The sequence below is a fragment of the Octodon degus genome, unplaced genomic scaffold (genome assembly GCF_000260255.1).
Source record: "Octodon degus isolate 3935 unplaced genomic scaffold, OctDeg1.0 scaffold00020, whole genome shotgun sequence".
NCBI classification, from domain to species: domain Eukaryota; kingdom Metazoa; phylum Chordata; class Mammalia; order Rodentia; family Octodontidae; genus Octodon; species Octodon degus.
In genome coordinates this window covers 21,486,799-21,494,896 of record NW_004524596.1, presented here as the reverse complement: position 1 = coordinate 21,494,896, position 8,098 = coordinate 21,486,799, and positions in this window count along the sequence as shown.

The window sequence follows — 8,098 nt, the reverse complement described above, 5'->3', positions numbered from 1 at the left end:
TGTTCAGATTTAATGCAATCCCAATCAGAATACCAATAGCATGTCTCACAGAATCAGAATCAGAATCAGAATCAGATTCAGAATTTGAGAAAACAAGTCAAATTAATTTGAAACCTGAGGAGACCTAGAATAACAAAAGCAATTCTTGGCAACTAAGGCAAGTCAGGGGGCATCACAATCCCTGACTTGAAATTATATTAGGAAACTACTGTGATAAATACAATACAGTACTGGCAAAAAAACAGACTGGTTGATAAAAGAATAGATTAGAAGATGCATAAACAACTCCAAACACACTCAACCACTTTATCTTTGACAAAGATGCCAAACAATTTTGTTAGAATAAAGATAGCTTCTTTAATGTGTTTCTGGAAAAACTGGCTGTCCATATGTTAAAGATTAAAACTGACCCATATCTTTCACCATGAACTAAACTAAAATCAAAATGAATCAAAGATCTAAATATTAAAACAGAAACACTAAAACTGCTGGATATAAGGTAAGGGTAACTTTTGAAGATATTGGTACAGGCAAAGACTTCATGAACAAAAACCTGATCTCAGAGGCAATAGCACAAAGAATTAATTCCTGATATCTCATTTCATTAAAAAAAACTTATTCACATCTTTTTTACCTCTAACAGAGTGAACAGAAAACTTTTTGTCAGCTGTTTCTCATACTAAGAATTAATATATAAAATGTATAAAGTACTCCAAAAGTTATACCTCTCAAATTAAAAGACTCAACCCTAAAATAGGCACCTGAGATGTATACATACTTCTCAGATGAGTGTGTAGAAAGGGCAAATATATAAAGCACCTGCTTAAGGCAGAAAGCAGAAGCCAGGGTTCGACCCTTGGCCTGTCATGCGGGCCCCACCCCTGGGGTGTGCTAAGAGGGCAACTGAGACTGGGTGTGGTGATGTATGCCTGTAATCCCAGAGCATGGGAGGCTGTAAGCAGGAGAACCACTACAAGTCCAATCTATGCAGTGAGACCCTGTAGACCCTGTTATATATTTAACATTGGTCACTGGAGAGATGAAAACTTAAACAACAGTAAAGTTCCATCTCATTCCAGTAAAAAGGCTTTTTTCAGTAAATCAACCAAAAACAAATGCTGGTAGGACTGGGGGTGGGAGATAAGCCCTTTTCAACTGTTTGTCAGAGTGTAGATTGCTGCTATCAATCAATGTGGAGATTCTCCAAAAATTTCAAACTAGAGGTTCCATTCAACTCAGCTATTCTATTTCTTGGTATTTTCCCCCCAAAATTAAGCACATCAGACAATAGAGGTATATGCATACCCATGATTATAGCAGCACAGTTTGTAATAGCCACACTTAGAAACAGCCCACATTCCCATCATAATGGATGAATGGATTAAGGAGATTTTTGTACACAGTGGAGTACTACTCTGCCATAAAGAAGGATAAACTTGAGACATTCCTAGGAAAATGGGTGTACCTTGAGAATATACTTTTAAGTGCAATAAGACAGATACACATTTAAATACTGAGTTATTTTTCTTTTTTCCTTTCTTTCTTTCTTTCTTTCTTTCTTTCTTTCTTTCTTTCTTTTTTTGTGGAATCAGGGATTGAACTCAGACCCTTGTGCTTGCCAGGGAAGCACTTGTTCTATTCTTCCATCTCCCCAGCCCCCTGAGTTATTTTTCTGATGTGAGAAACAACATCAGGACCTACACATATAGCAGAAAGAAGGAAATGGGTTAAAAAAATTCAAATGGGAAGAGGAACAAGGGGGGGGGGTTGTACAAGGAAAGAAAAGACAAGAGAAATAGAAGAAAAAGTGGAAACAGAATTTTTGTAAATAAGGAGTAAAAGAAAGGCTGAATACAGGGTAGAAGAATGAGAGAAAAAGAAGCAGCAAGATATATCAAGTACAGGAGAAAATTCCCTGTGATGAATGCTATCATTAGGTATATCTAAAATGTATCAATAAAATTTTGAAAAAAAAATAGTATTCTCAGTGTCACTGAGCCATAGCTGAGTGGTAGAGTGCTGGCCTAGCATGCACAAGGCCCTGAGTTCGATCTTCAGTTCCACAAAAAGAAAAGTAGCATTTTCTGAATTCACTTCAACCACATAAAATGACTTTGGTATCACAGCTACTGCCATGTTGCTTTGGTGCCACTTCTTTGTAAATATGTAGCACCAGGTATTATAACTAAGGTGACCTGAGAATGTACAATCTGAAGCTCTTGTTAGAAAACACATGAAAAGAGCAAATTATTAAAGGTATAGATATATTATTTTAGGGATTCTTCTGAAGCTCACTAATGTTTTTTGATTTTTTTGGTCTTATTTTTTTTTTTCTGGCTACAATATGGAAATATTATTTTTGGTATTTTGTAGTTAATCTAAATATCCACAAATGATGGATTCATAAAAACATAAACCATCAAATAGACCCCAACACAACTGCCATTTCACTCACTGTGTTTAGAAAACACGTGCACTCAGCATAAGATGGAAGCTAGTTAAGCTGACAGTACAGGGCCGCTTCTTTTTCCTGTTTCCCTCTTGTCAGGCTACAGCAGATCCCTTCTGGTCCCCGCCTGAGCCTTACAGGCTTTCCCCTCTCCAGGTAGTCCTACCCACCAGTCTTGCACAGGTAGAGCCTGCACTCCATGCACCACACATCTGTCACTTTGTGCCCCGCTCATAACTTGTGCTCTTGGGAGACTTCATGCTTTGCGAAGCAACCCTTGATAAATGAAGAACAGGAGTCCAGGAGCCAAGGCTGCCTTCCTGCTGTGGACATGGAGGAGACAGCGCCGGGCGTGCGCTGTTAGAGCAAGTCGTAAAGAGCGGTCCAGAAGGGCCAGCAGGATTCAAGCCCAAGGGCTTGCATGGCAACGCAGTTCAAGCTCACCTTCGGGCTTGCCTTCACTCCCTTCTCTTTTTTCCAAGTCAGAGGCCAAAATAAACCTGCTTCCGAGCCCTCCCCTCACTTCAGACTGCTTTGAGAGAAATAGAGTAGAAAAACTCCAAGACAAAATGAAGCTATAAAGGGCTGAAATGAAATGTGCTAGTGGGATGATGACTTACTGTATATAAAGGGAGAAAAAAATTCACCGTTTTGCCAGGATTATGATAAGAATAGTAAAATAATAAATAACTTTCATATTTTCTAATTCCCATAACTTAAACAGTAATTTAAAAGGAACATTGAAACTCACTGAAGCTATTGCTATCCCAAACAATTACAGCAAACTATTACCAGATAGTTTAAATGATTGTTTTCTAAAAGTGAAAGTTATCTGTTGTGTTTTAATATATGCAAATGGAATGAACCCAGATTATTAAGGAGTTATGGAATTTCCTTACTGCTTTGCTTGGCAGAAATTCCTAGTGCAACTTGAATCCATCTACCTCAAATTTATGTTTTTATCTTTTACATAAATCATGTGCAGATTTTCAAGAAAAAAACCGAGTTATTGAAAAATAATGATTTTCTCCAAAGTTTCCAACATCAGAACTAATCTCTGAATAGTTTTCACTTTTTAATTCTTAGGAGACAAAATAAACTTAACAACCCCAAGTATTTATGAATTTTATTAGCCCCTCTTTTGATTTTTTTCAAGCAATAGAAATATTCTATTTTAACACTTTCTCTCTCTCTCTCTCTCTCTCTCTCTCTCTCTCTCTCTCTCTCTCTCTGTGTGTGTGTGTGTGTGTGTGTGTGTGTGTGTGTGTGTGTGACTATGCAGCTTGAGCTCATAGTGATTCTTCTGTTTTCAGCCTCCCCAGATCTCTCCTTACAGGCATGCATCACCACACCCTGCCTCAGTGGCTGGCTCAGTGCTTCCGGGGTCAGGGCCGGTGCAGCATGTGGTGACAGGGATTCAACTCCAACCCCTGTGCTTGCCTAAGCAGACACTCAGTCTGCTGAGCTATCTCACTGGCCCTTCCATTTTAACACTTTTGTTACAAATCACCTTAATTAGTTTTTTATGGGGATGTAAACACATGTACATAATGAACCAAATTATTCTTGTCAAATTAGCTCCCAAGCATGAAGCTCTTGTAGGGAAGGACTCAGAATTTACACTCTTTTCTCTCCCCCTTCCGTCATTCACATTGGCTATCTAAGCCATAATTAGACAAGAGTGCGTGACATTCAAGTATCACCCTTCCCTTCAGCACTCTTCCCTACCCTTTCAGCATCATTTTTCCACCTGCTCTTTTCTTTATTTTGGAATAATGTATACTTAATTGCAAGAGCACTTTGAGATTCACACCAGAGCTCTTAAGTCCCTCTCTGCGTTTGTCCTCTTAAACACTGCAAAATATATCACTTCAATGCAACTAAAATCTTTGGAATAAGTCAAAATACAAACTAGTGGATTACAGAAAAAAAGTTCCCTTAAGATGACAGAAGATTCATATAACCTTTATTTTGGAATTGAATAACAGACTGAACTTTATATCTTACATGATATCCACAAAACATTAAGTATGTTGAGGAAAAAAGTTCCATATTTAAAAGAAAAATTTGAGAGTCTGAGACGCCAAGATTTTGACATTTTGATTACTATCTTGAGCAACACACTTATGTCTATATGAGTCACATACGAGCATTTGGCCTTCCCTTGAAATTCAGACCACCCAAATTTTATTAGATTCTCATAAACTTTGGCAAGAAATTTAAGGCAATTTTACAATTTATAGTGTGGGGATTTGTAAGATATCTTCTTTCCACCTTAAAGGAAACTTCTATTTAGTAGAGACATAGAAGGCGTCACGGCAGTCGGAACACCAGAAAGCACCGCTGCTGTATTCTGATCATTTGCAAGGTATAAGGAGTTTATGATTTGAACTTGCCACTGTGTGTTGAAATGTAACAAGACTACCTGAGTAAGCATCATGTGGGAACAAAAGAACAATAAAATAAGACCTCAGCCTGCCATCCTCCTGGGCGAAGAAGCAGCAAAACTCTACTCTAAAAATAAAGAAAAATCCCACACCTTCCTTCAAATTAGACATATGTCATTAGCAAATGCACGCTATGGAGTGGAGGCTTCAGGTGGGAAAAACGCCTTCCTTCTTAAGGAGAATGGTTAGTCTGATAAGGCCTAGCAAACAACAATATATATGTAAATCCAAGATGGACTCTGTCAGTATGTATTTTCAGCATGTATCTATAAAGATTTAACATGTGAATTAATCATTGAATTTTAATAATGGAAAAAAATCAGTAAGTCATGTAAGGACTCAGCTACAAGTACCATGAAATTTCATCAAAGAATTGAGAAATGTATACTTTATCTAATTTTATTCATAAATATAACTAGAAACAAAGATTCAACTCAAGAAATAATATTTATATGAATATGTTAATATGTGTAGGATTATACATTATTCTTATGCCAATTTAAGTCTTAAGCCCACAAAATCAATTGTCAGTTGTGGCAAATGTTTTATAATTTTTAAAAATTCACTTACTCTTTTAAATTATAGTAAATAATATTTAATAATTTTAAAATCCTTCAAAAGGTTTAGCAACTTTTAATATTATATTTATTTTCTTTTTGAAAACTGTATTAAAATACTACTTCCATATGTGCATATGTAAAATGTCACATAAACTAAAATTTCATATGTGTTCATTTTAAACTCTTTGTCAAACTTTGACTTTTTCAATAAGAAGTATCTGACAGGCATGAAAAGTGAAGCCATGTTAATATGCAGAGCTGTGGAAGGATCAAGTCAACAGATTTGGACATTGCCAGTCCCCGATAACCCACTACTATTGTGGACTACTGGACTATATTGGAATATTTTGCTGAATTCATGCACCTGAAATATTTGGATGGCAAAGGCATACCCATCTCTGACAAAACTAAACATAAAAAGGAGATATAAATGAAGGACAATTTTGTATCTGTATATACAAAATTGTTAGGATAGATATATAGCCACTTTCTCTTAATTCAATAAGAAGAAAGATTTGTACTAGTAATGTTTGGACAGGATATCATGTCTGCATCTTGATCTATGAGTGACTACTACAAAGATGACAATATGCAAGGTATTAATTGTTGTAACTCTCCTACCAACCTGTTTTGAAACTATCTCATTGTAATTTTTTCTCAATAAAATTAATAAAAAAGAAGTATCTAACATACCATGCTAACAATAATAAAATCCAAACTGATTTAATTTAGTTATAGAATGGTATTTTATATATAGAATTCTGTATGATAGGATTTATTAAACATCTAGTTACATACATACCATTTAGGAAAGTTCACAGTTCCAAAAATTTAGTCACTGATCCTACTATTTAGAATGCAAAAGAAGTGGATTTGACACATGCTTAACTACTAATAGATTCAGTGTAAAGTATGTTTACCAGGCAAACTGGTACTTGCCTGTAATCTCAGCTACTTAGAAGGCTGAAGCAAAAATTTCAGATATTTCAGGTCAGTATGAACAATGTAATGACAATATAATGAAACACTATTTAAAATATATCTATATCTATATATATATCTATATCTATATATATATTTCTCTCTCAGAGAGAGAGAGAGAGAAAGAGAGAGAGAGAGAGAGAGGATCGCTGTAGCTTACTGTACTCAATCTCGAGCACACCCCCACCCAAATAATATTATGTTCATTTTCTATGTATTCTGGTATATTTAGTAATCTATAAACATCCTTATAACAGGCTTTATATCTATAGTATTTTAAAACAGACAAAATCTCTACCATAACAGAGAAGGGATTCTTCTGGAAAAGGTCAGAAACAGCAGGTTTAAATAAAGTAGTTAATACTTTGACAAATAAGTGCTATGGAAAACAAAACATAGGAAAAGAAATAAAGGGAACAAAGATGAAATTTCCAATGGAATGTCAAAATCAGCCTTTACTTTGGGTCATAATGTTAAGTGAAATGAATCAGACACACTGGTTTAAATATCACATTGGTTTATATTATTTGAGAATCTCAAAATTTATATAAAGTATAAAATAAAATATAAATAGTAAGCAGGGCTATAGATCTTTTGCCAAAAGAAAGGTGACCAAGAGATGGAAGGAAAATCTGGGGAGACAAGAAGGGAAAGTAAACCAGTGCATGTGTACGAGCTCACCAATGAATGTGATGATTGTGTACTGAAAATATTTACCAGGAAAAATATTTTTTACAGTGTATTGCTAGGAGGCAGCCAGTGTGACTGCAGCAGGATGATTCAGGAGTGCACCAAAGGGCTTAGAGTCAAAGATAAAAGGAATCTGACTTGTGGAGGATCTAGCGGCCATTGTAAGGATTCAGTTTTTATTCTGAGTGAGATCAAAGCTGCTGATACATTTTAATCAACGAAATCACATAAGCTGATATATATTTTAGAAGGGTCCCTCAGCTGCTCTTTGGAGAATAGAAAATACTCTACCCAAGCAAGGGCAGAAGCAGGAGGATCCCTTCAAAACCAATTACAGTTATTCAGCTGATAACTAATGGCATCTTAGTCCAGGATGATAGCAATGATTGTTCAGAGTATTGGTGGCATTCTAGATATATTTTGAAGGTGAATTTAAGAAGATACTTTTGATGAATTTGATGAGTCAAAGAGAAAAATGTGAATAAAAGGTTGACTTCTGGGTTTCTTTGTTCCTTGAGCCACTGGGAGAACAGAGTGGCAATTTGTTAAAATAGAAAATACTAAAGCAGGATCACAGGGTTAGCACAAAATTTTGGGCATATTAGGGATTGAGATACCTATTAAACATGGGGGCCAGATTTTAGCAAGCAGTTAGATAACTAAACTAAAAATTAGAAGAGTAGGGTGTTTTAGAGACTGACAGTTGGCAGCAACTGTGGTATAGTTAAAATCATGAGATCTGATAAGATTATAAAAGAAGAGAATAATGTAATGCTAAGTGAAACAAATCAGATTCAAGTACTCAAATATTGCATGGTTTTTCTTAAAAGAGAAAGCCAAAGTACATAAATTAAAGAATTAAATAAAAAATTCTTTGACAGGCAATGAAAAGATAAATCTGCTGCAAATGAAAAACGGAACCAAGAAATGGAGGGGAGTTGGGTGGGGGTCAAGGAAAGGGAAAGAAAAAG